The sequence below is a fragment of the Capsicum annuum genome, chromosome 11, assembly GCF_002878395.1.
Source record: "Capsicum annuum cultivar UCD-10X-F1 chromosome 11, UCD10Xv1.1, whole genome shotgun sequence".
In the NCBI taxonomy this organism is placed as follows: domain Eukaryota; kingdom Viridiplantae; phylum Streptophyta; class Magnoliopsida; order Solanales; family Solanaceae; genus Capsicum; species Capsicum annuum.
In genome coordinates, this window is record NC_061121.1 from 29,584,814 (window position 1) to 29,612,020 (window position 27,207).

The 27,207-nt window shown below is 34.4% G+C and overlaps 1 long non-coding RNA gene across 4 annotated transcripts; it reads left to right on the plus strand.

Annotated features, from left to right (window-relative positions):
* Nucleotides 1–20,796: 20,796 nt before the first annotated feature.
* On the plus strand, nucleotides 20,797–24,646 carry LOC107848622. Of its 4 annotated transcripts, none has more exons than XR_001668124.2 (6): nucleotides 20,797–20,997; nucleotides 21,559–21,642; nucleotides 22,804–22,989; nucleotides 23,059–23,291; nucleotides 23,500–23,749; nucleotides 24,051–24,646. It is a non-coding gene; the product is annotated as an uncharacterized LOC107848622 (long non-coding RNA). The 4 variants fall into 4 exon arrangements; XR_007046571.1 differs by lacking the exon at nucleotides 22,804–22,989 and adding an exon at nucleotides 21,856–21,897 and having other exon boundaries at nucleotides 20,799–20,997; XR_001668123.2 differs by lacking the exon at nucleotides 22,804–22,989 and having other exon boundaries at nucleotides 20,802–20,997.
* Nucleotides 24,647–27,207: the final 2,561 nt, after the last annotated feature.

Genomic DNA, 27,207 nt, shown 5'->3' on the forward strand with positions numbered 1-27,207 from the left:
TACTTGTTATGCGTTTCGAGTCCTAGGTAACATAGTTTTATCTTGTCTAGACCACAAAACCAAAATAGCAAAGTCCAATGCCTCTTGGATGATAGGTGGGACAATATGTATTACTAAAGACGGTATCTTTATCCTTGTCTTAGAACGCCATAGAGTTAATAACCAGCCTAGGTAGGGTGGGACGGGTAGTCATTTAGAAGTGATGTTCTCCAACATATTAATGGTAAGACTTATGACATTGTCGCTTGTCTAAGAATTCGGCCTGTGGGTCGGGTAATGATTAAACAAGTTAGGGTTCTGATCCGAATGAAACCAAAACCTTTCTTTGTTTGATTTGCAAATTTATTCTTTTATTTAAATCAAATGTTTATTTAGTTGGGGTAATTAGTTTATTACATAAGTAGTCCCTTTTTTATAATTTACGTCATTTCTTTCTCTTCGCTTGTCTTATTTACATGTTTTATTGATATTATCACTTAGATAATTAACAATTAAAAATAATAAAATAACATTTATTTGCTTAATAATTACTATATCACTTAGTTTAACTTAAGATAAAATAAGCAACTTTTATTTGATCACGTAGAATCCCCACGTAAAATACGAATTCGGCCGGGAACCACCTTTGTTGACCTCGAAAGGTGCCTAACACCTTTCTTTTGAGGTAATTTAAACTCTTACCCGAATCTCTGGCGAACTATGACTAAATAACAAAATAGATTTGTAGTGGCCTAGAACGGTGCCCTAACATACCTTAATTCGTTAGGTGGCGACTCTTCACATTTTCTCTTACACAATCCCAAAAAGAGTGGTCATGTTGAATCCCATTTTTCGTGAGAAAAATGGGGTGTAACAGAATGGCCACTCTGCTGGGGATCATAGGTTCTAACCATTATGAGTTTGTGTTTTATGTAGGATTCCTTGACGTTCTTTATTTTATTTTTCGTAATTGTTTTTTCTCTTGTTGTTTATATCACGATTCATTGTTATATGTTAGTCTCTTCTCCTTTTCCTTTACGTGTTATTTACATTTCTCCATGTTTATCCCTTTCTCTTTCCCTTTCTTATTGCTTATGTGTTATTATGTTTGCTTATGTGTGTATTTCTTAGCATGTTACTTTTGTTATGTGCTATATGTTACCACTTTATATAATTGGCATCCCGCTCATACTTTCCTCCACTTGGAACTTCCTTTATTTTCTTTTTACTAACAGTTGCGTGGTGGTACAAGCGTTCTTTCTTAAAACACCCTTTGGGAAATGCCTTGTGGATCGGTTGATCAGCGGTGTGTTGACAGCCATGAGCTTTCCCACTCTCAAGTTGTCCACTCGAGGGAACCATGTCATAAACCCACTCTTATTCTTTAGGTCCTGGATACATATTTCTTTTATTAAGGAATATGCATCCTATTCAACGTAGGATGCCATGGCATCCTTGACGTGTTGAATGTTAGTCTCATTCAAAGTCCAAAAAGGTTCATGAGCTCAAAGGGACTCACAATTATTTGCTATGTGTTGCATTTCAATGTATGTATTAACATCTTGCCTATCTTTTTGGTTTTGCTTTTGTCGTAGTCACTCTTTACTTTTAGCATTCCTCACTTTAGAACTCTTTACTTTTCAAATTCTTATCATGTTAGGACCCTACAATACACTCTTAGGGCCTATTCAAAAGCCTCTAATTCATCCCCACTTGCTATTCGATTTCTACAACTCTCAAATTTCAAACTACGTGTAACCTGATTCTTATTCTAACAAGATACGTAGGCAATCCTTTATAAGGATGCGATCTTTCTCTTCCTCTTTTCTTTGTTCTACAACGTATCCTAACATTTGAAAATGTCCAACAATCTTTATCATTCAAATAATTTTTCTATCAAATTATATCCTCCACTTTTTTCAACTTTCCATAATATCATAAAGGTGAAAATTAGAAGATTTTTGGATTATTCAAATGACTTTTCACAATCTTTTAAATTCTCAAATATTTCCAACAAAATACGTTAAAATCTTTAATTTTTTTTCAAATATTCAATTTCTTGATTTATTTCAAAACAATTTTTGTAAACACTCTATGCGCATCTTTTAAATATCCTTATTTACTTGTTCACCTCAATGAACTTTAAGTACGAATTTAGTACCTAGGGCTTGCTTGGTGCCCATCTTCTATCTTTTGATGTCAATTCGCTTCTCAAGATCAAGTCCTAACCTACCCATTGGTCCTAAAGTCCTCCTTGGCGAGGTGACTCATATTGACATACTATCTCTTTTCGCATTGAGTACGCTGACACTTGTTTTGTGCAATTTACTATTTATTATTTAAAGGTTGTCAGTATTTGAACATCAATCTCAATTAAGGATCTGCAACATGACAAATATACTCAATATTCGAAAAAATTCCAGTCCTCTTTCTCCTCACCCTAGGAAAAACGTTGTACCTCCTTCCTTTAACATGCGTCACTCTTGAAAATGGGAGACGCCGTTAGTCTTCATTTATCCGCCTTATGACTAAATAACATTTTCTATCTTATCTACCTTTCTTTTTACTCATGAACTGCATTCGACCTGACTTCCATTTGAATATGTAGGCAGCCCACTTTGGGTCCGGTCTTAATCTAATACAATATTTTCTTACACTTCCAACGTATCATGCTGATAATCCAACTCTTGAGCATATAAAGGCAGATTACAATTGAAGTCACGATGTTCAAGTAGAGGACAACCATTTCTCTTGGACTAAAATTTTTTTTTGAGTGTCTTAGGAATATAAGACCCCAAAAGCCAAAACTGGAGCAGAATTTTGAGGGTTCAAGAAAACCTCAAAAATATCACAAGTAAATAATATATCAATGACGTGCAAAAAGTGCCTTTCATTCTAAACTGGGCCAGAATTTTTTGAGAATTTCTCAAATATTTCACTATGATGAAGTACAAGTCTTAACGGTCTATGAAGCAGAAACAACGACCAAGGATTCCAATCGAGAAAGGTAAGAATTAACATTTCTTTTTGATTGACGATTTTTCTTTGAGTGCAGACAATAGGTGTTAAATGCAGTAACGATGCTATGATATCATCAAAGAGGCTAGGATTACATCTCCAATAGGGAAAATGATCTAAGTTGTTCTATCTTTAACTTTCATGAAATTGAAATTGATCTTGGGTTCCTATAGAACCTTAATTGAATAATACGAGGTTTTTGTAGAACCTCTCGTAATATTGGGTTCCTGTAGAACCTTATCCACATTATTGGGTCCCTGAAAGACCTTAATAAACAATCTTGGGTTTCTATAGAACCTTAATTGAATAACATGAGGTTTTTGTAGAACCTTATCTATAATATTGGGTTTTTGTAGAAACTTATCCACGATATGAGATTTCTGTAGAACCTTCAATAATATCGGATTCCCATAGAACCGTAATCAACAATATCAGGTTCCTGTAGAACCTTAATCAACAATCTCGAGTTCCTGTAGAACCTTAATCAACAATGTTGGGTTCTTGAAACCTTACATTTTTCATGTCCTAACTCGTATTCAACAAGACAACAACATCAAGAAGAAAATACTTCAATCGAGGCAGAGTCACAAATCAACCTCCCCTTTTACAAACTCGTAATTTTTTTTAAAGTATAGGATTAATAGGTACAGATGATAGGAATCACTCTATCACAAGAGGCCCAACGGCCAGTCCAACATAATGACGAGAAGACCCAACAACTGGTCCAATAGTACAACAGATACACTTTCTTATCTTTTATCATTATTATTATGGTTATTTTTACTATGTTGTTCAATCTTCTATAAATACATATATATATCTGTGTTAACCATTTTATCTAGTTGAGCTAAAAATGGTAGGACTCACAGGTACAAATTACTCCATCATGGTGAGAAGCCAGACAGCTAATCCAATGATTCCAAAATGCATCGAGAAGCTTAAAGCTAATCCCACAATTCCATAATGCATCGAGGAGATCAAAAGCTGATCCTATGACGAGCAGCCAGACAGCTGATCCCACAATTCCATAATGCATCGAGAAGCTCAAAGCTGATCCCACAATGAGCAGCCAGACAGTTGATCCCACGATTCCATAATGCATTAAGAAGCTCAAAAATCTGATCCCACGATGAGCAGCCAGACAGATGATCCCATGATTCTACAGTGTATCAAGAAGCTCAAAAACTAATCCCACGATGAGAAGCCAGATAGATGATCCCATGATTTAACAATGCATCCAGAAGCCAAACAGCTGATCCAACACTATATCGAGAGGCCCTACAGCCGATCCAACACTTTATGGAGAAGCTAGACAGCTGATCCAATACTACATCGAGAGGCCTAACAACTGATCCAACGTCATATCGAGAAGCCAAACAGCTGATCCAACGCTATATCGAGAGGCTTAACAGCCGATCCAACATCCTATCGAGAAGCCAAACAGCTGATCCAAAGCTACATTGAAAGGCCCAACACCCGATCCAACGTCATATCAAGAAGCTAGACAGCTGATCCAATACTACATCGAGAGGCCCAACAGCTGATCTAACTTTATAATGAGAAGCCAAATAGTTAATCCAACGCTACATCAAAAGGCCTAACAACCGATCCAATGCCCTATCGAAAAGCTAAAAAACTAATCCAAAGCTACATTGAGAGGCTCGACACTCGATCCAATGTCATATCGAGAAGCCAAACAGCTGATACAATGCAACATCGAGAAGCCCAATAGCCAATCCAACATCATATCGAGAAGCCAAACAGCTGATCCAATGATATATTGAGAGGCCCAATAGTCGATCCAACGTCATACGAGAATCTAAATAGCTGATCTAATATACATCAAGAGGCCCAATAGCCGATCCAACATTATATCGAGAAGCCCAACAACTGATCCAATACCATATCGAGCAACTCAACATTTGATCCAATAATACAATAGATACGTTTTCTTTACTTCTTACATTCACTTTATTTTTATTAAATGCTTATCATTTATATGCTTCAACCCTGGTTATCTAGTATACTTTAAAGTATGCAGGTGACGAAAAAGGAGTAACAAACAGAGATAATTTTCATTTCTATTTTGGAAATATCACCCCATCTACTCATCCATCGCGTGAACTCATTCTGAAATGCGCCTACCTTTCATTTTCACACCTCTCCCCATGTCATTATTTCCAAATCATTCTCGTCTCACCAACCCACATACCATTGTTTACGCCCCAGCCTTTATCAATAGCATTCTTTAGGAATATTGTTTATTCCTAAATCTAGAACTACAGATGGCCTGATTCTCGTAAAACCAGAGATATGTAGGCGACTTAAAACCAAAGTCTCGGCCACACTATTTTTAAAACACTCTCATGTTGCTTCCATTCCAATGAATTATTCCCTCGATCAGACAAAACTGGCTACTACTTTAACTTTCGTTGCTCGACAATTCTTTTCTCATTCTCAAGCAACGAAGGGGCAGCTGTTGACACCCAATTTTGACCTCCCGATGCTCTCTTAGGCTGCTATTTTTGTCCAAATTATTTAACTTTTAATACTAATATTTTGGCACATTATTTTCGACAAGCCACATTCATGATTTAAAAATGTACAAATTTTTTTAATTAATTTTTAGTATTATTTTATAATTTATTAATTCAAATAAGACATTTTAAATAATTTTATTAATATTTATTAAATTATTTTTTCAACTAAATGTGCACACTCACAATTTACAAATATATTGCCTAAGTTTTTCATTCTTATTACCATTATTATTATTAATATTATTATTATTATTATTATTATTATTATTACTATTATTACTATTATTATTATTATTATTATTATATATTTATAACATTTATCAAATAGCAGCCTATTTTAATTTATTTTACCTAATTTATTTAAATTTTATCCCTTTTTATTTAATTTATAACAATCTTAGCCTAATTTTTCCCAACTTATTACAATTCTAGCCATATTTAACTCAATTTAAAAAATCCCAATTCATCCTCTTATCCTTTTAATCTCAGCCATGTATTAAGATCGATCCAACAAGTGAGATTACATTCCACTTTTTCCTTTTTAAACTCAGAACAAAAAAACCTAATCCTATTTTCAATAACAACAACAACCGCAACTTTTTTCCATTTTCTCTCCCTTCACTCTCTTTTTTTCTAAGCCAGAACCATCGGCCACCATGGCTGGTGCACCACCACGTCGACGATGAACTATTACCATCGATAGCGAACTTCTCTCTATCTTTCTATCGTGGCTTCACTGGCAAACAACTAGCGCCGGAGTTCATTGGAAACCAGCCTCCGGCGACCCATGTCTCCCTCAAAATCCACCCTCACCCTAAATTTCCCCCTATTTGTCTCTCTTTCTCTCTTTAAAAAAATAGCCAAACCACTAGCGCCACCACCAATATCCAGCCTCCAAGATGTTGCACTACCGCGAACCTGCCCAGATCCGATGCTACCACCATCTCCGGCCACCTCTCACCATGGAACTCTATCTGTTCTTACTCCAGCTGATGTATCTAATGTATGCAAGCCAACGACGACCTCCCTCCATTCTCCAGCTAAACGCCGGCAAACCAGCCACCAATGTCGCTTTCACAGCCATCAATGGCTGAAAAACCAGCCACCAGTCATCGCCAGTTGCTGGACAGCAAACAAGCCGCCTCGTCCTCTTCTTCGTTCAGCCACAACTGTCACTAGCGAGGCGACTGGCCACTGACAAATGCTGCCACTTCCACTTGTCACCGGTGAATCATGATGGGTTCATGATGAATCCATCCCAGGTTTGTTTTGTAATACAACTTTAATACTATTATCTTCTCCTTATCTTTTCTTTTGATTTTTTTCCTTTTAGACAAATTATTAGTATGGAATTTGTGACGTTAAGAACATGAGGCTGACTTGATTCTCTTAATTCTATGTCTAATTACAGTTTACACTGTCAGACTATGCCCAACTTTGTATGATTGTTTGCTTTAACACTGATTTTGATTTTGCGTTCTGTCAACGTTGGAATTTTGATTTATCTGCTCATGCTCATGTTACAAAGTTATCGTTATGGTGGAACTTCTATGTTTGATTTGTGTGCGTGAGTTTAAAATGTTGACATCCTCATGTTAAGTCATCTCGACAATTTTCTAATATTCTATTCATCTTAATATACTTCACTTTACATTTTGGTAAATTTGAATGTAATTTTTGTTCATAATTATAATAATTTAATTAATAAATCTTTATCCTACATAATTAGTTGCTTTGATTTTTTGAATTGATTTTGTTACTGCATCTCTTTTATCCTTTATTATTTTCAAATGTGTTTTTTACTTATTTATGGCAAATTGGCTTCTAATTGATTCTATCTATTTAATTAAGAAAGATAATGTTGCTGATTGATTTTCTAAATATTTGTTTTCCTTTTATTCTTTGACTGATTTATATATGATTGATTCCCTTATTTATTTAAGGAAAGGTTTTCTCTTAATTGATTGACAAGAATATTGTGTTACTATTCTTATTTTGCTATAGTTTTACACTATTTGGCCTATATAACCCACCCATTCTCTTATTCTAATACCCCAGGAAATTTTTCGTTGAAATTTTGTACGTAAACGTGTTGGGTTCTATCTTCTAAAATGAATTATAAATTTTTCGTGTGGAATGTCTTAGATTATGACCCACCATTGCGTTGAGTATCGAATAATCTTTCCAATAATATGTGGATCATCCAAAATGGACACCCGAACGACGAGTTATGAACATTCCGATCGAATCATGAATAGTAGTGAACAGTAAAATGTGCAGGAAAAAGTACTGAGGCCTGGCGTATTTTTTCTCCAACTTTAAATAATCATAAATCCTTGTACATAATGATATGGGTGATCTACTATATATCAACGAAAATCTATGTGAGTCCTTTTTCCAATGATATTGGTTTCATCCAATTTGTCTATCGGAGCAAAAAGTTATGGTCGATCTACTTCAGCCTATCAAAAGCGAATTTTTGGGTCAACTTCAAACGATCATAACTCCTTGTACACAATGATGTGGGTGAGATACTATATATCAACGGAAAGATATGAGAGTCCTCTTTCTAATGAAATTGGTTTCATCCAATTTGTATATCAGAGTAAAACGTTATGGTTGATCTACTTCAGACCATCAAAATAGTGCACCAAAGGACAAATTCGAGAATTATTTGATTTTTAGGGGCATTTTGGTCATTCCTCCTCACCTAAAATCTGTCCAAACCCTATATTAAAGCCTATTAGAAGCATTATATGTTATATTTCATCAAATTCCCTCAAAAAGGAAATCCTAAGCTCCTACATCCAACTTCAAGAACCTCCAAAGTTCACCATTAATTCTGCAAATTTATTCAAGCTTTCAAGTTCCTAGTTCAAGAACTTCAAGAACCTCCAAAGTTCACCAATAATTCTGCAAATTTATTCAAGATTCCAAGTTCCTAGTTCAAGAACTCCAAGAACCATCATTCAAAGGCACGATTAACATCTCAAAATGAGTATCGATCTAAAGTTCATCATTCAAGGTATGTGGGGTTTTTCAACAAGAACACTCTTTCATTCTTATCCCCAAAAGTAATTTTCTTTACAAAGGCATGATTTTTATTTGATTTTTATGAATTTGAAGCATGAACCCATATCTTATGATGATTATTATGAAATCTTGATGTTTATGATTTTGAAAGATGATTTACATGTGTAGAGATATAAAGCATGAATCTTGAATGATATTTATCATGATTTTGATATTTGAGTCATGAATCTCCATTGAAAATTGTGTTTTTTTTTTTTTGAGAAAGTGTGTGTTATAAGTATGTTGATGTTGAATATTTGAGATATTTTGAATGATTTGACCTTTTGGTCTTAATGGAGTTATTTTGAACTCGAGTGTGAAAGAAATCTACAACGTGGTTGATTTTGATAGATGGAAAGCATGATGGCTCCCGATGTATACTTATATATTACTAAATTGTTTTATTGTGGATTGTCTTTGAAATAATCTAAGCTAAGTCCGAAAGAAATCTTTAGTACCGAGTGGAAATCCATTCTCGGATCTCTGACTGTTTGATTTTCTTGTTATTATTATTTATCGTCAATCGGTAAGTCCCCTGTCGACGTAATTTTCTTTTATACCTTATATGATGATGCTAGTAAACATGCTTATAGGAATCATTCGGTGTTTTCTTGCTATGTCTGTGTCATGTTATATTTCTGCTTGTATTGCTGTCACATATTGTCTCACAGGTGTAAATAGACAGTTTTGGGTATTTGAAGACTCGCCGAAAAGTTCGTGCGGGAGGGCTGCACCTTTTCTTTCTTTGTTCATTTATTTATTCTCGATTCATGGTATTGTAATAACTTTGTATGAACATTATTCTTATGTAATAATAATTTCGGGACTGCTCGGAGGGCGGGGACTTATGTGCTCTATGAATAACGTAATAGGAACAACTTAGATTTTATGTTTGTTACGTGAATCATGTTGTCACACAGTCTTAAGACTCATTAACGTATGCGTCATTTAGACATTTAATCTATGGTTTAGAATTCTTGACTTTAGGCACCCTAAATTGGATTGACATTAAGCATATCAATATATTGTGTATGTTGGCATATTAAAGTAGATTTAAGCATGTTAATATATTTTTGGCATATTAAGCATATTAAATTAAATTCTAAATTTTATGGCATATTAACATTATTTTCAGCATGTTTAATTAAAATTCCAGCATGTTTAATATTATTTTCAGCATGTTTAATATAATTTCAGCATGTTTAATTGAATTTCTAGCATGAATAATAATTTCTAGTATGTTAAACAATAAATTTCAGCATGTTCATATAAGGTTAAGCATTAAGGAATAAGTCCCTAACATGTTAGCATATTAATTTGAATGTCAATATGTCAAGCATATTTTCCTATGTACTAAGTCATTTTCTCAAGTATGAGATCTAAGTATGTCAATGCATATTTAGCATGTTCACGTTACATTCTAGCATGTTAATATATTATTGCATGATAATTCCCGTTCAAGCATTAAATGATGTATTTCTCGCATGTTAATGGACTCCCTAGTTTAAAATAAAATAATTCTCGACATGTAATTTTTCGACACTATCATTAGTTTATAACACGTCTTACACAATGAAATTCGTGTGCACAACTCTTTGACATATTTACATCATTTCGACATTCCCTTTTAGCAATTTTACAACATATTTTTGACATGAACAATAGTTATATTTTGTCATACCAACCCTTGTTGAACACTTAGATATCATGCATATAGGTTAACGAACATCAAAATGAATAATTGTTTGTTTTTACATATTAATGACATTGATAAACTCTTTAATAACCAAGAGGCTAACTTGGTACAATTATGTGCTATGTGACGTCCTACTTGTTACACATTTCGAGTCCTCGAAACCCAATTTTATCTTGTCTAGACCACAAAATAAAAATAGCAAAGTCCAATGCCTCTTGGATGATAGGTGGGACGATATGTATTACTAAAGACGGTATCTTTATCCTTGTCTTAGAACGCCATAGAGTTAATAACCAGTCTAGGTGGGGTGGGACGGGTAGTCATTTAGAACTGATGTTCTCCAACATATTAATGGTAAGACTTATGACATTATCGCTTGTCTAAGAATCTGGCCTGTGGGTCGGGTAATGATTAAACAAGTTGGGGTTCTGATCCAAATGAAACCAAAACCTTTCTTTGTTTGATTTTCAAATTTATTCTTTTATTTACTTCATATGTTCATTTATGTAGGGTAATTAGTTTATTACACAACCAGTCCCCTTTTTGTAATTTACATCATTTCTTTCTCCTCGTTTGTCTTATTTACATGTTTTATTGATATTATCACTTAGATAATTAACAATTAGAAATGATAAAATAACATATGTTTGCTTATTAATTAATGTATCCCTTAGTTTAAGTTAAGATAAAATAAGCAACTTTTATTAGATCATGTAGAATCCCCACGTAAAATACGAATTCGGTAGGAAATCACCTTTCTAGACCTCGAAAGGTACCTAACACCTTCCTTTCGAGGTAATTTGAACCCTTGCCCAAATCTCTGGTGAACTAAGACTAAACAACAAAATCGGTTCATGGTGGCCTAGATCGGTGCCCTAACACACCTTAATTCATTAGGTGGGGACTCTTCACATCTCCCTCAAAACAATCCCCAAAAGAGTAGTCACGTCGAATCCCTCTTTTCACGAGAAAAATGGTGTGCGACAGAAGTATGGAGTAATTTTGAATCCAGTAGCAACAACAGGAGTTTAAATATATTGGTTATCTATTGGGTTTATGGCAGGAGCTGATTTGTATTATTCCAAGAAGATTACTCCTCTGTTGCAATAGATAAATAGTCTGTTACAACGGATAATCAGTGTGATACAATAAATAATTAGTCTGCTGCAACAGATAATAAGTTTGTTGCAATAGATAACTAGTCTGTTACAACAAATAACTTTTCTGTTGCAACAGATTACCCATCTGCTCGATTCATGTTACGGGCACTATAGAACCATAAACATGAATCCAACATATGAATCTTCTATTGTAACAGATTACTCATTTGATGCAATAAATGAGTGATCTATTTAAATTGTGGGCTCTAATGTTGGATTCATGATCGAGTTCTATCCATTATTGGAAAAACAACAGCAGCTATGTACCTAGATGACAAATTTGACTAAAAATCAAAATTTTACTTAGTAAATTCACCTATGAAGTAATACCGAAGTAGAAAGTGATGTACGTAACAAAATTTCACCTAAAAATTATTCAATTAGCAGCAGTAATGGTAAAAATAACAACAATGGTTGACAAGAAGAAGATGAAGATGATAATGAAGTAGAGGATGATGATAATGAAGCAGAAGATGATGAACAAAGCAGCAACAACAATGAACAACAATAATCGTAAAGAGAGAGAAAATAACAATGGATGAGAAGAGAGAGAAACGTACCTTTTTTTCCTCTGATTCCTGTTATATTAACTAACATTTGGATCAAAGTGTAAATTCAAAAACTTGCGGGTTATTTCAAATTTCCCCAACTTTCTTAATCCATAATAAAGTAATTGTCACCTACACTCAATTATTAAAACTTTAGTAGTCACCTACACCTCATTTTTAAACTTTTTTGTCACCTACAAATCAAAGCCCAAGTTGTTTCCTTTCTTTTCGAGTACAATATGACGTTCCAAAAGCCAACTCATAAGCTACCAAATTTATTTAAATATTTTTATATCAAGTATGACTATCTCAAAAAAGGTAAATTCAAAGACCTTGATAGAACAATTTAAAATTTTGAACCTAAGATGTTCATAGCCATAAACCTTATATCCTTGTGAAGATATATATCTTCCTTTTAGATTAGTATTATTATTGTTCTACATTTGATTTGGACAGCAATATAAGAATTAGAATCTTTATATAATTAAATGATAGATTTTTATCTTTAGGTTTGAATTATTCAAGAGAGAGGAGTGAATTAATTTATGACTTCAAATTAAGCATCAAACATGTCATTTTTTATTGGTGGCATAATTCTTCGTCTAATAAGATTATTCTTTGTGATTCTCTTAATAGGAATAGCTCCAAAAGGGAAAACTTCATCTTTTGATCATATTATTAAAGACAGACTAGTTGTTGAGGAACCTGACCTTTGATTTATCCAAGATAAAGTAGATTTATCTGTTCAACAAAATATTAATTAGTTGCATGTCAACAATATCATATTCTTTTGATAAAAACTAAAAATAAAATGGAAAGAGAGTAGAAGTATGCCTCAGGATGAAAATTTTGGTCCTTCAACAGCGGATGATCAAATGCAGATTGTTTGAAGAAATCTACACAATCATATATATCTTCATATTTGTTTTGTGAACGAAAAAAACACAAATTAAGCCTAATTAGTTGCATAATTACACATCCATAAATACAAAATGATATCGTATATCTAAGAGTAAAGAAATAAAGTGACCATTAAAGTTGTCCCAAATTTGCTAGAAAATATTTTAACTTTGCGGGTGACCTATTACCCCCCACAAAAATTATATAGCTCATTGTAAATGGACTATTTTGATTGATTTTATCTTCAATCTTAGTCTAATTTTGGGTGCGTTGTGGTCACTTTTTTTTAGTTAATCAATTAATTAAATTAACTTCTCCATTTTTCTCTTCATTAACAAAACCTCCACTGCCATTAACACCCAAAACAACAACCACCGACCCCCACCACCTAAACTCCGATCACCATATCATCTCCAACTCCCTCTATCTCTGTCTCTTTTGGAAATCCCACTATCGAACAGACCCCAAACCAGTAACTACATCAATTCTCCAACGACAACAACAACTTCAAAAATAATTTTCCAGTCGATCAAGTGATATAGGCTGAGATTTGAACTTGAGGTTTAATTGAGGTCATCGTTCGTGGTTCAATTTTAAGACTTCAGGCTCAGTTCTCGGGTCCGAATCTGATTATTCATCTTTTTGAATTTTTGTTAAAAGGCTGTAGTTGCAACAAACTTTTGAGAATCTGCTAAATTTGAGGTCCATCTCTAATTCGATCTACCCATTAAACAGATATTCTATATTTTCTTTCTTTCTTAAATCATGTAGTTTTTGTTCATGCATTTGTGAATTTCTGGGGAAAAACACATATGTAGAGATTTGTAAAACGTAATTCTTGACCTTTTGGTTGACAAGTATTATGAAGCCAATTTTATTGAGAAGAGCAGCAAGTCTTTCTTTTTAAGCTTCAAGGCTATTTTAATGGAGAAATTGGGGTAGATGGGATTTTCAAAGAGAAGATGGGGTTTTAAAATAATTAAAAAATTAATTACACGTAGTAGCTTTTAATTGGGGGTTGCAGCCAATTATTCACATTCACACGCATCATTTGCATGAATGCAAACACAGGCTCAAAATCAATCAAAATAGCCTATTTATAATGGTCTATAAAACTTTTGTGGGGTAATAGATCGCCTGCAAAATTAAGGTATAGTTTAGCAAATTTGGGACAACTTCAATGATCAATTTGTCTTTTCTTTTTTTTTTTAAAGGTGATATTATCAAATAAAATAATAATGTCTCACGAGACAGATAAATACAATGATCATTTCAAATAAAAAACAATTGCCTTAACTATTTTGATTGTGGGCTTGTTCAAAAGTCTTATTTGTTTTTCTAATTCCGCATCCTCTAATTTATTTGTTTTTCTCCTTGAACCTTGTCATAACTTAGAAGCAGATATAGCACCAACAAAGTTAGTTGAACAATTCTTAAACACATCTTAAACTTATGTATTCATATGAATATGCTTAAATTTATGTATTCATAATTATGAATATAAAAATATTCTTTTAGAAAATAATTTACTTAATATGAAGGCTCTAAAAGAGTGGACTATTTTTTTAGGTGTATGATACTTTGCTACTATGAGAAAGATGATGTATAGAAGTGTGAAAGAATACTAATTTGACCATGTGTTGGTGAAATTTTATGTCCAGGTTATTATTTGGGTTCTACTTAAAATGAGCAATTAACATTTATTATATAAAAGATGTTATGAAATATAAAGTTAGAACAACAAGAGTAAATAGTGAGAAAAGAGGGAACGCTTCTTTATTTCTCTTGAAAGATGAGAGATCATAAGATTGAGGATACAATGAATAAAATTCCTCTATTATAAGGGAAAATACTCTTAGTTTCTGACTAAAAGACAGATACTTTAAATCCTCATAGATATCAACTAGATCAGGATAAATCTTATCTATATTCTTGATAGAAATTTAATATAATGTAAATACATTTATAATACTCCCCATTGAATGTCTAATTGATAGATAATGTTCCATGTTAAAACCTTACTAGAAAAAACCAGTGAAAAAAAATCCAGTGAAGGAAAAAGAGTACACATGTATAATAATACGCATTCTGGCTACCTCATTAAAAACCTAATAAGAAAAACTCAATGGGATAAAACCTTGAAAAGGAAAGAGAGTACAACGCATATTTACTCCCTTGATGAGAACATCAATGGCTTTTGCATCCCAATTTTGTGCACCATCTTCTTGAAAGTTGTAGGTGAAAGAGACTTGGTGAATAAATCAATCACATTGTCACTTTAACGAATTTGTTGCACGTTACTATCACTATTCTTTTTGTAGCTCATGTGTATAGAAAAACTTTGATGAAGTGTACTTCGTTCTATCTCTTTTTATGAATTCTCCACTAAGATATACTATGCATGCTGCATTAGCTTCATATAAAATTGTGGGTACTTTATCATATTTCAAACCATATTTTTATCGAATGAGATGTATTTTGGACCTTAACCACACACACACTCGGCTTGTTTCATGAATAGCTATAATTTCAGCATGGTTCGATGAAGTGGCTAGATAGACTACTTTGTATATCTCCAAGATATGGCAAAATCCCCATATATGAACATATAGCTTATTTGAGATCGAGCTTTATACGGGTCAGATAAGTACCCAACATTAGTATAACCAACAAGATCGCAGGACTGTAATCTTTAGAATAAAATAAGATCATGTGTTTGATCCCATTTCAATGTCTCCTAGTAGGAGCAGAATTATACCTCGTTAACAAATTAATCGAAAAGGCTACATCCAGCCTTGTAGTATTTGTAATATACATTAGTGCATCAATTGTACTTCATAATCAATCCACTTTGGTATATTTCTCATTTTAGCAAATAATCTATTACTTTTGAAAACTCTCCAAGAGTTCTAATAATTTTCAAGTTATAAATTTATGCAGTATAAGGATTATAAATAAGTTTCCTAGAAACTCTTATATGCTTCAAACATTTTGAATCCTTAAACAAGTTTTCATGTAAATTTTGTCAAGTGACAATATTCAACATATCATATGCGATATCTTCAAGTGTCTGGACTGTAAATCCAATAAGTTTTACACTTACCAAAATGCATCCTTTTATGTCGCTTGATAATGTTTCTACGCCAACATTCTTAAATAAACGTAGAATTCAGATCCTTGTAATATTTTATAATATTTCTCCAATATCGTATCAAAGATATCATCGTTGGTTTCTCATTTTGTATTGGTTCGCAATTTGACATAACATTTTGAGATCTCATCACTTCATTATCTTCAGGTACCTGAACCTTTCATAAGGTTTCATGAAGTATTATGTCGTAGGCTCTTCAAGAGCACATTTCCTTCTTATTATGATTATGTAAGACCCCGCAGAATCATAAGGTTAACTCAGTCCTTTAAAGCTTGTTAAGGGGTCCCAGACTTAGAAATTTTTAGCTAAGTACTCAAACTTAGTGTCATATTATCCTTCATAAGTTGGAAACTCTATTTCACGACCTCTATGACCTTAAAATATCAATCTTTAGGTTGAATTATGATCAGGAGTGTCAGTAGGTGTCCTCGGACAAGTTTCGGATTTTTTAAACTTCGTTTGAGGCATGTTTGGAAGTCCAAACTAGTGGATCAATGCGATCTCGATGCGCCAGATGGTTTAGATGGTTTTGTTGTGTATTGTGATGCATCCATAGTAGGTTTGGGTTGTGTCCTCATGCAGAGAGGTAAGGTTACAACCTATGCCTCTAGGCAGCTTAATTCCCATGAAAATAACTATCCAACTCATGATATTGAGTTAGCAGTAGTAGTATTTGCCTTAAAGATTTAGAGGCACTATTTGTAAGGAGTGCACACTGATGTGTTCACAGACCATAAGAGCCTACAGTATGTATTCTCTCAGAAAGATCTAAACCTCTATCAGAGAAAGTGGTTGGAGTTGTTAAAGAACTACAACATGAGTGTCCTATATTATCCGGGTAAAGCCAATGTAGTGGCTGACGCTCTTAGTAGGATGTATATGGGGAGTGTTTCTCATGTGGATGATGGTAAGAAGAAGTTAGCTCAAGAGGTTCATCAGCTCATCCGACTAGGTGTCCACTTAGTCGATTCGTCAGAAGGTAGTGTGTGGGTGCAGAGTAGTTCAGAATCATCCATAGTTTCTAAGGTAAAGGAAAAATAGGATAGAGATCCTAGTCTAGTCAAGTTAAAAGAATCAGTCAGAGATTAGAAGATAGAGGTTTTCTCCCAAGGAGGAGATGGTGTGTTATGTTGCTAGGGTCGGCTATATGTGCCAGGTGTAGATGACTTGAGGCAGCGAATTCTAGCAGAAGCGCATGGTGCACGCTACTCTATTCATCCAGGGGCCACTAAGATATACCATGATTTGCGGGAGATCTATTGGTGGAGTGGGATGAAGAGAGACATTGCAAAATTTATGGCTAAGTGCTCAACATGTCAGCAGGTTAAAATTGAGAATCAGAAGCCCAGTGGGTCTATGCAGGAGTTCAGTATTCCTACTTGGAAGTGGGAAGAGGTGAACATGGATTTTGTGACGGGTTTGCCTTGCACTCGTCGTCAGCACGATTCAGTTTGGGTTATTATAGATATGATGGCCAAATCAACTTATTTTCTACCAGTCCATACCTCTTAGTCAGTCGAGGACTATGCCAAGTTCTATGTTAGAGAGTTTGTCAGATTGCACGGTGTTTGATTGTTCATAATCTTAGATAGAGGTACCCAATCTTAGATAGAGATACCCAGTTTACTTCTTATTTCTTGAAAGCCTTCCAAAAGGGTCTTGGTATCCAAGTCCATCTTAGCACAAACTTTCACCCTTAGGTACATGGTTAAGCAAAAAGGACCATTCAGACTTTAGAGGATATGCTGTGAGCGTGTGCAATAGACTTTAAAGGTAGTTGGGATGACCACTTTCCTTTGATTGAGTTCGGATATAACAACAACTATTATTCCAGCATTCAGATGGCTTCGTTTGAGGCGCTCTATGGGATGATATATAAATCTCCCATTGGTTGGTTTGAAGTGGGTGAGGCTGTAGTGGTTAGGCCTGACTTGGTGTTTGAAACCTTAGAGAAGGTTTAGTTGATCAGGGAAAGGGTTAAGATAGCTCAAAGCTGATAGAAATCGTACCCAAATATACGGAGAAAGTATCTCAAGTTCGAGACTAGTGATTATGTGTATTTGAAAATATCTCCTATGAAAGGAGTGCAGAGGTTAGGCAAGAAGAGAAAGATTAGTCCCCGATATGTCGGTCCTTACCTAATTCTCAGCCATTTTGGAAAGGTAGCTTACGAGCTTTAGTTACCTTCAGACTTAGCTTCAGTGTATCCAGTGTTCCATGTATCCTTGCCTAAGAAATGCTTAGGTGACCCAACAACCGTAGTCCCTACAGATGGCATAGATATTCAGAACAACTCTCTTATGAAGAGATTCCAGTCGAAATCCTTGATTTTTAGATCCGCAGACTGAGGAACAAAGAAGTCTCTCTAGTCAAAGTTCTTTGGCGGAATATGTCCGTTGAGGGAGCTACTTGGGAAGTAGAAGCAGACATGCGGACCAAGTATCCTCACTTCTTCTCTGCAAACTCAGCCTCAACCCAAGCTAATAGTTTTTCCTTGAACTTACTCAGTTCCATGCTCAGATTTTCCTTTATAGATTTGGTACCAGTTACCATTGCATATTCAGTTGTGACTTCATGCATCAGATATGCATGTTCAGCATGAGAAAATCTTATTAGAAATCCCAGTCATGCATTCATGAATTAGGTTCAACTATGTACTCATGCATCAGATATTCATGTTCAGTATGAAATTTCAGTTTATCAATAATTTTTCTTAAAATCATGCTTCAGTTGTACATATCTCGTATCTAAATTTAGTCTATCAGTATTTCTCAGCTTAGTCAGTCTCATTTGAGGATGAATGTTCCCAAAAGGGAGATATTGTAAGACCCCAAAAAATCCTAAGCTTAACTTAGTCCTTTAAAGCTTGTTAAGGGGTCCTAGACTTAGAAAATTTTAGCTAAGTACTCATACTTAGTGTCATATTAGCCTTCGTAAGTTGGAAACTCTATTTCACGACCTCTATGACCTTAAAATGTCAATGTTTAGGTTGAATCATGATCAGGAGTGTCAGTATGTGTTCTTGGATAAGTTTTAGACTTTTTGGACTTCGTTTGAGGCACGTTTGGAAGTCTAAACATGTGTATCAATGCGATCTCAATGCGCCACATCGTCTATCACATCGATGAATATTTTCCTCCATCTCTCCAGTGCAAATTCCAGTGAACCAATGTGGACTCGACGCGGCGCGTTGGCCATAGCATCAACCCCATCGACGCGATGCGTTGGTCTGCGCATCGCTAATTCAATTTTCAGTAATTAAAAGTTGTATTTCTCAGGGGTATTTGGGTCTTTTACCCACGGTTATCAGCCTCAAAACACGAAATTAAGCCCCTTTAGAGGCAAAATTCATTCTCTATTCAGAAATTACTCAAGAACAAAAACCCTAGGAGATCAAATTTCAAACTCAAGGCTTAATATTTCACCATCATTCTTCAAGAATTAAATAACCAAGGTATGTCAAGTGTTCATCCAAGGGTTTCTTTCCACCCTTGAAATTCAAGCACCTTTTTTTAACTACAAGTTAATGAGTTTGATGAATTTCATGGTTCAATTAGAATGTGTTCATGACTACCATGTTAATGGGATTTCTAGTTCATGATTCAATTGCGAGATGCACACAAAATTATTTGTTATATGTGTTGTACTATGTTAATTCATGCTAAAAACCTACAAATTATGAATTTGGTATTTGAAATTATGATGCTCGCATATTATTTAGTATTATGTGCACATACTATGTCTTCCAAGTGTTTGTTGAATTGCTCATGTGAGTTGAATAGTAAAATTATATCATGTTAGCATGTATTCAAGTTCATGTCATGCAAGTGTTTGCTAGAATGTCCCAATGAAGGAATGATGATCAAGTAATTAGCTATCATGTTTTAAGATTGTGCTATGTTTTATAATTTATGCTATTGAGTCATGGGGGTATTCAATACCCGACAATTTAGCTATTTACCTAGAGCCATGGTCAGTCATGCAATAGTATCAGTCATGTCACGATCAGTAGAATTTAGTCAGTTATAGAACTTAGGAAAGCTTAGTAGTACTCAGTCAGTTAACAGAATTCAGTAGAATTTCATCTGTCTACGAAACCCAGTGAACTCAGCTTAGTTCAGTTATATAGTAAGATCAGTAACACTTCAGTCTAATCTAGAACGGTTTAGAATTCAGTCCAGTGTCTATTCAGTGTGGAGTAGGATTCAGCACCGAGTGAACTCAAGGATGAGGACTCACCTGCCAGTAGAGGGTGTGATCCTTAGAAGTAGTCCTTGCGTTCTAGAACTACGTAGCCAGCGTAAGTTGAGACATCAGCCTGCCAGTTGAGGGTTCACTACAAGAAAATGGTTAAATTGTGACACAATATTTGAGACGGAACACTTCTGTCACAATTTGTGATAGAATTTTGATGAATTTATGATGGATTATTTTTTCATAAATATATATTTTTTTTTATTTTCACATAAAAATTTAAAGAGTAATAGATTTGTGATATATTTTTGACAGATTTAAGTATAATTTTTGTGACAGACATATTTTTTTCACAAATTAAAGCTAATGAGAAAAAGTAATAACTTTTCGCCTGACTAAATTTATGACAGATTAAACATTTCATCATAATATTTTTTTTTTAAAATAACCAATGTAATAAAAAGTTGAAACAAACTTATTCCTTCACAGTAAAAAAAATTATTTTTGATGGATTTATTTCCATCAAAAGCAGAATTGGCGAGTTTCCCTCTCAATTTTTTTTACATCTTTTCATTTCCCTCAAAACAGACAAAAGTGAAAAACCCAACATTTCCCTCAATTTCTGTTCTTCTTCTTCAGCAGTACCTTTATCTCACTCTTATTCAGCAATAGGGTTTATCTCAAGTACTCGATCTCAAGCATTCATCTCAATTTCTATTCTTCTTCTTAACTTGTTGAGGTAATTTATCTCAAATTCTATTTTCTTTCGTCTTGAAAAATAGAATAGATAGTTGTTCTCAATTTCAATTCTTAACTTGCTGATTGTTTTTTATTCATTTGAGAAGGGAAAATCGTTGTTGAGGTATTTGTTTAAATGTTTTAAGTATATATTCATTTATTAACTCGTGCTAATTTTTTTTGTTTTTGTGGTTTTATGCGTGTTTGAGAAGCTTAAAATTGTGTTTGCTTAATAGGTATTTGTTTGATTGTTTAACCTGATTTCTTAAATTGATGGGTTGTCTGTGGTATTGTTGGTAAAGAAGCTGAAAATTGTACTTGCCTACAAGATACTTGTTTACATGTTTATGGATGTTTTGGTTTGTTAACACATGCTGATTGTGCTAGTTTTTCTCAAAGGTAATGTCCGGGGCTTTTTTTTCCCGATATATAACGAGTACACTTTAGTGGCAGTATTTCTGCTTTAGGAATGAAGTTAACATTTGGTTGAAAGCTTAGCGGAATATTACGTTTAAATAAATACCCATATAATTTAGTGTCAATTTGCTGTTATTGTTTGAAGGGTCGTGGAACTATTGCTACTGGCCGTGTTGAATAGGGAACAATAAAAGTTGGAGAAGATGTGGAGATTTTAGGATTGATGCAGGTTAGCTTTTAGCTATTCTATTACCTACTTTCTTTAGGGGGAGAATTATACTGGTTCATAACATGTTCCAGAGTACCTGTGCTAGTGATCTAGACTTCGATCTGCCTTTCCTATTTGTTTGTCGTTGAAACCTGAGGATGAATGATGCCATGCCTGATTAGTAAAGTCTTTAATTTCATGTAACTTATTGATGTTACGGGTTGTTGTATGTAGGTTTTGACATTCTTACAAGTTAAGAGTAAATTTTGTTTCAAGGTATAGCAATATCTCTCGTATACTAGAAAAAGTATTCCCCCACTTGTGTAAATAGTTAATGATGTTTGGCCCATTGTGTGTTTGTCTGCATGCTATTAGAGTAGATATTTTACCAAATTATCTTTGTCAACCAAAAACATAGTGTTGGGTGTTTTACAGAAGAAAGTGTCCTGGCTTTATCTTCATATGCATTTATGTAACTTTTCTTCTCCCTCATAACCTCTTCATGCTTCTGCATTCAATCATGCACTTATTGTTTTCTTGAATTTTGAACTCTACTTTGTGTTTGGGCTCTCTTAGCTGGACTTACATTATGTAAATAATGAAATTGGTAATAGAAAAATAAGATGAAAGAAACTTAGATTGATTAATCAAGTCACATGTGCACTAAAATTAAAATTGGAATTGTTTGCCTGCTTACTTACCACTTTTATCACTCACCTAATGTACTAATACATGTACTTGTGAGATGAACTCTTGATGCAACTTTTAGTGTTTTTCTACTTGACTTGAAGATTTCCATCTACTAAAAATTTTCTTTCCTTCTTCAAACTTCAAGAACCCTGCTGAATGACCAATTCGATCGGATTACAAGTCTTTGATTCTTAGAAATACACCTGAAAAAATGAGAGTATGTAATACTGATTGAATTGTGGAGGTTCTGTGTTGTGGGCTCTATTTTGATGAGTTTATCATGTGAGTCACATTTGAAAATTTAATGTGTTTAACACCAATTGCATTATATACCAACAGAATTAGTTTGCTCAATGTGCTGTCTTGTTTCTGAGATTAAGCATGTGTTACCTTGTGCTGATAAATTGTAAAATTCTCTGTCTGTTGATGTGTGATGTGATACACTAGGAGCGTGGACTACGTAGTGTTTTCTTATTCTGAGAGCTATTGTAGGTTGGTCTCTAAATGTCCATTGAGCCATATATTTTTTGAACCAAGAATCAGTGAAGGTGGATTCAGATGGAAAGCAAATGCCTCCTGTGATGTTTCCCGTTAAGAAGTGGAATCAAGATAGCATCTTCATTGATAAACGCGACATATTTAGACACTTTGATCACAAAAAAATTTCACGAAAAAGATGTAGGTCGATGTATAGTGGCAGTAGTTTCATCTCTATGTTTCTCTCTCCTGATTCTAACTACTGTGCAGGTGGTTCTTTAACGGGTAGAGGATGGAAATATGGATCTGGTTTTGTTGATGGTATATTCCCAGTGCTAAGCCCAATTGCTCAGCAAATTCTTACTTTCATAGAGAAGGAAAAATATCTAGAGAGGATTTGGTCTTCCTTGGATAGTCTACATCCCACCAATCACACCTGGGATGATTTGATTAATGTAGCAGTTCAACTTTGAATCAACAAACAATGGAATCTGATCATACTGGTAAAGATCTTGTCTATTGCTCCATTTATTTATATTCTTCTTCGTTCAATCGTCCGTGTGTTTACATATTTATATCTTCTAAGGAAGTTACTTCAGGCTTGGATAGATACACTACAATCTAGGTCTAACCTGTTTCTAAGTAGCTTCATCATTTCCATTCCATCCTACAAGATGGTGCCTCATTTGAATAAGTAATATTCCTTTGCAGATGTGTGAATGGATACTGTGTAGGAGTTCCTTTCTGGCAGATATGATTTGCTACAATTTGCTTATTGAAGCTTATGGGCAGAGTTCACTTGTCAAGAAAGCAGAATCTACTTATCTGGCACTTCTTGATGCTCGATGTGTCCCAACTGAAGATACTTCTGCACTTCTTCTGAAATCTTATTCCAAATGTGGGATGCTAGAGAAGGCTGAAGCTGACTTCTCTGTTATGCGAAAAAATGGCCTTCCTCCAAGTATGTTTTCTTGTTTTTCTATTTGCTGTTGTACATACTTTAGAATCAAATGGAATCATAATGACAACGCCATGCTATGTATAACTAAAATTCCTACCAAATAGAAGTATAAACCTCAGTTTCTATACTGTGAAATTCCATGAAAAAACACTGTGATGATGTCCTCTCTCTGTTTATAAGTTATTGTCATACTGCAACTTTTTTGTATATTTGTATATATAGGTTGTCGCTGTTCGAGTTTGCCTACTACCATTTTTTTGTTTTCATACTGTTTTTGTTGGCTGATTATTTGTATTTTTAGGATAAAATGGAGGTTGTCATAGCTGTTTCTCTTTCGGGATCAACAGATGATTCATCAGAAGATCAAGAACTCGATATAAATCACATATACTTTGATGTTGTGGTTGGAGCAAAAAAAGAATGTGTGTATGGATTGGACTCTCAAGCTTCAACCTTGTATAAAGATATGACATGAATTTCCCTGTAGTGTCTGATCATGTTGCCGAAGAGCACATCAAAATACTAGAGAAAGAGGTGTCGTTTATGAGAGAAAATCAAGAGAGAGTTCTTCAAGAGCGTTTAGAGTTGGAGGTGCAACAACGAGTAGAGCAAGAGGTTTTCCGTTTGAGGCAACAAAGTGATGATCGATTCAAATCTATGGAGGAGCAATGGTCTCGCATGATGAGCGATATGACATTATCTTCTCGCTCATTTAGTAATTCTACTCTCCCTAATAGGGACTCATCTAATGCTTAAGTGTTTAATATTTTGAGACTTTAGTTACTTGAAGTGTTGACTTGAACATTGTCATACTTTTTTGGATAGTTGTATGCTTTAAATTTTAAACATTGGTAGACTTTTGCTTATTGAAGCTGTGATTTTGCATGTTTTAATCAACTTCAGATGTTTTTTTATTATAAATCTTGTATTATGTTTTGTATATAGTGTGTGTGTGACAGAGCATAGTATTTCGTAATTATTATTTATTAAAATTAAAAATTCAAATAAAATTTGTGACAGATTTAATTTGTCATAATCTATCCTAAATTTGTTACTAATATAGGTAAGAGTCATATTGTGACTAAATTGGTTTGTCACAAATTATTTGTAACGAAATATATTATCACAATTCACAAATGTGGTGACTAGGTACGAAAATTTGTTACAAAAATTATTCTGTCACTATTTTATAACGAAATATTTTGTCAAAAATGTCATAAATTTGTGACGGAATTTAAGTCAAATTTAAGAATTTATATTATGACGGATGATCTGTCTCAGTTCCATCACAATAATTTTGTGACGGAAATTAAATCAGTCAAAATGATTTTATGACCAAAGGTTATAAGACGCACATTTTTCCATCACAAATCCATCACAATCAATGATTTGTGACAGATATTTTTGACTAAAATCTTTGTCACAATTTAGCCATTTTCTTGTAGTGGTTGATGAGGTGTTTTAATGTAATACCCTGCAAAGTTCACTTCCAGTCTGAGCCTTAGAGCGTATTCGGTAAAGCGGAAATCCGAGTCTAAAAGTTTCAGAAATATCTCCCTAAGTATGAAATACTTTGGATCGTGTGGAATTTCCCTAATTTCAACTCTTTTTCATGAAGAGCATTGAATAAGCTTTCCATCGATATCAAATTCGCCCAAATCCGACACTCGGGTGAAGAGTTAGAGCCATTTTAGTGTGACAGTGTGCCATCTGGCACTTTAGCGCGTCGCACAGCCAGCCAAAATTGCAATCATCAAAATACAGTGAGCCTCCACGATTATGGCGCGTCGCGCCAAGACTTAATTTCAAAATTTGTCAATTTCTAGTGAACCTCCGCGATTCCACCGCGAAGCGGTATAGTTTCAGTTAGCAACCAAGGGGGCAATACGATTTCCACCGCATCGCGCCGTCGTGCAGTTTCCCAATTGTCCAAATTCCAGTGAGATGGCGCAATAATGGCGCGTCGCGCCAGCATGTAAAATCGAGAATTTTCAGTTTAATTCCAAGGGCGAAAAGGGGCTTTTCCCAACCCCTATATATACTCTCTTACACGGCATTTAGCCTCATTTTCTCTCCTTCCATTCCAAAAATTAGGGTTTCCAAAATCAAAACCCTTTTTTTTTCTTCAGCAAAAATCAAGAGAGAATAAAGAGGAATCAAGAAATCTTTCCAAGAACCTTCAAGAAAAGAGTTTCCCCAGGTATGTAGATGTCGATTCTTGGGTTCCTTTCATCACAGAAGCTCAAGTACCCTTTTCTAAAACTCAAAGGTTTTATGTTTATGAGTTGTTAATGATTCATGTGAGTTAAAATTGATGTTCCAGCTGTTGTTGAGTTTTGATTCATGTTTGCTTACAATATTTATGAGCTTTGACCCTAGTATGTGGAATTTATAAGATGAGCCCTCTTGAAGTGGTTTTCGATGTGATGTTTCCATGTCATTTGGGTTTAGAAATGGTTGAATAAGAAAAACATGTTCCCCATAAGTTTGATAAAAAGCTTAGGTAAAGCATAAGGGTCACTATAGTATGTTGATTCAGAAACTCCAAAGTATGAGCAAGTCTATGCATGCCTAGTGTTTGATAAAATGCCCAAGTGAATGCATTATTCCATGATAGTAGGAAATCCCCAAATAGGTGTGAACCCGTGCATGCCTAGTGTTTTTTGAAAGGCCTTAGTGAACAAGTTGAGAAATGATAGTAATAAATTCCCCAATTTCGTGCTCTTTGATACACGCTAAGCCTTTAATACGTGCCAAGTGCTTGATGAGTAAGTTGTGACATGATAATATGAAGTTTTTCTCAAATCATGTGCTATCCAATACATGCCAAGAATAATATACGTGCAAGGTATTTGATGCAAGACCTTGTTGAATGGAGTATGATATAGTAGCATGTTTCCCCTACGCTATTATATGTTTATGATTCTGAAATGCTTAAAGTGACCCTTTGGTGATTGTGAAGATGAATAGATGATATGATTCCTAATTACTTGAAGAGATGCTTTAATGATAATGATGATGAATGAATGATTATGATGATAATGATTAATGAATGGTAGTGATGATGAAGGAATGATTATGCTTTATTTATGTTATCGAGTCCTGGGTGTATTTATACCCGATAATTTAGCTGGTGTCTAGAGCCCGTGTCAGTTTCACGATAATTTTAGTCGAGCCATGAATCTCAGAACTCAGTGAATTATAAAACGATGTATCCTCAGACCGTTACAGAACTTAAGAAATCTTAGTAATCTCAGTTATCTCTGTAATCTCTGTATTACCAGTAATCTAGCCTCAGTCCTGTAATTAGCTCAAATCGAATAGTATTCAAGTGTTTAATTCTGATCTCAGAAGCAATTCAAATAATCTATTCAAGCTCTGTATCGTCAGTCAGATACTGTGATTCAATACTATTTCCGTACGGAACTAAGTGATCTCAGTGTAGCTCAGTCAGATCC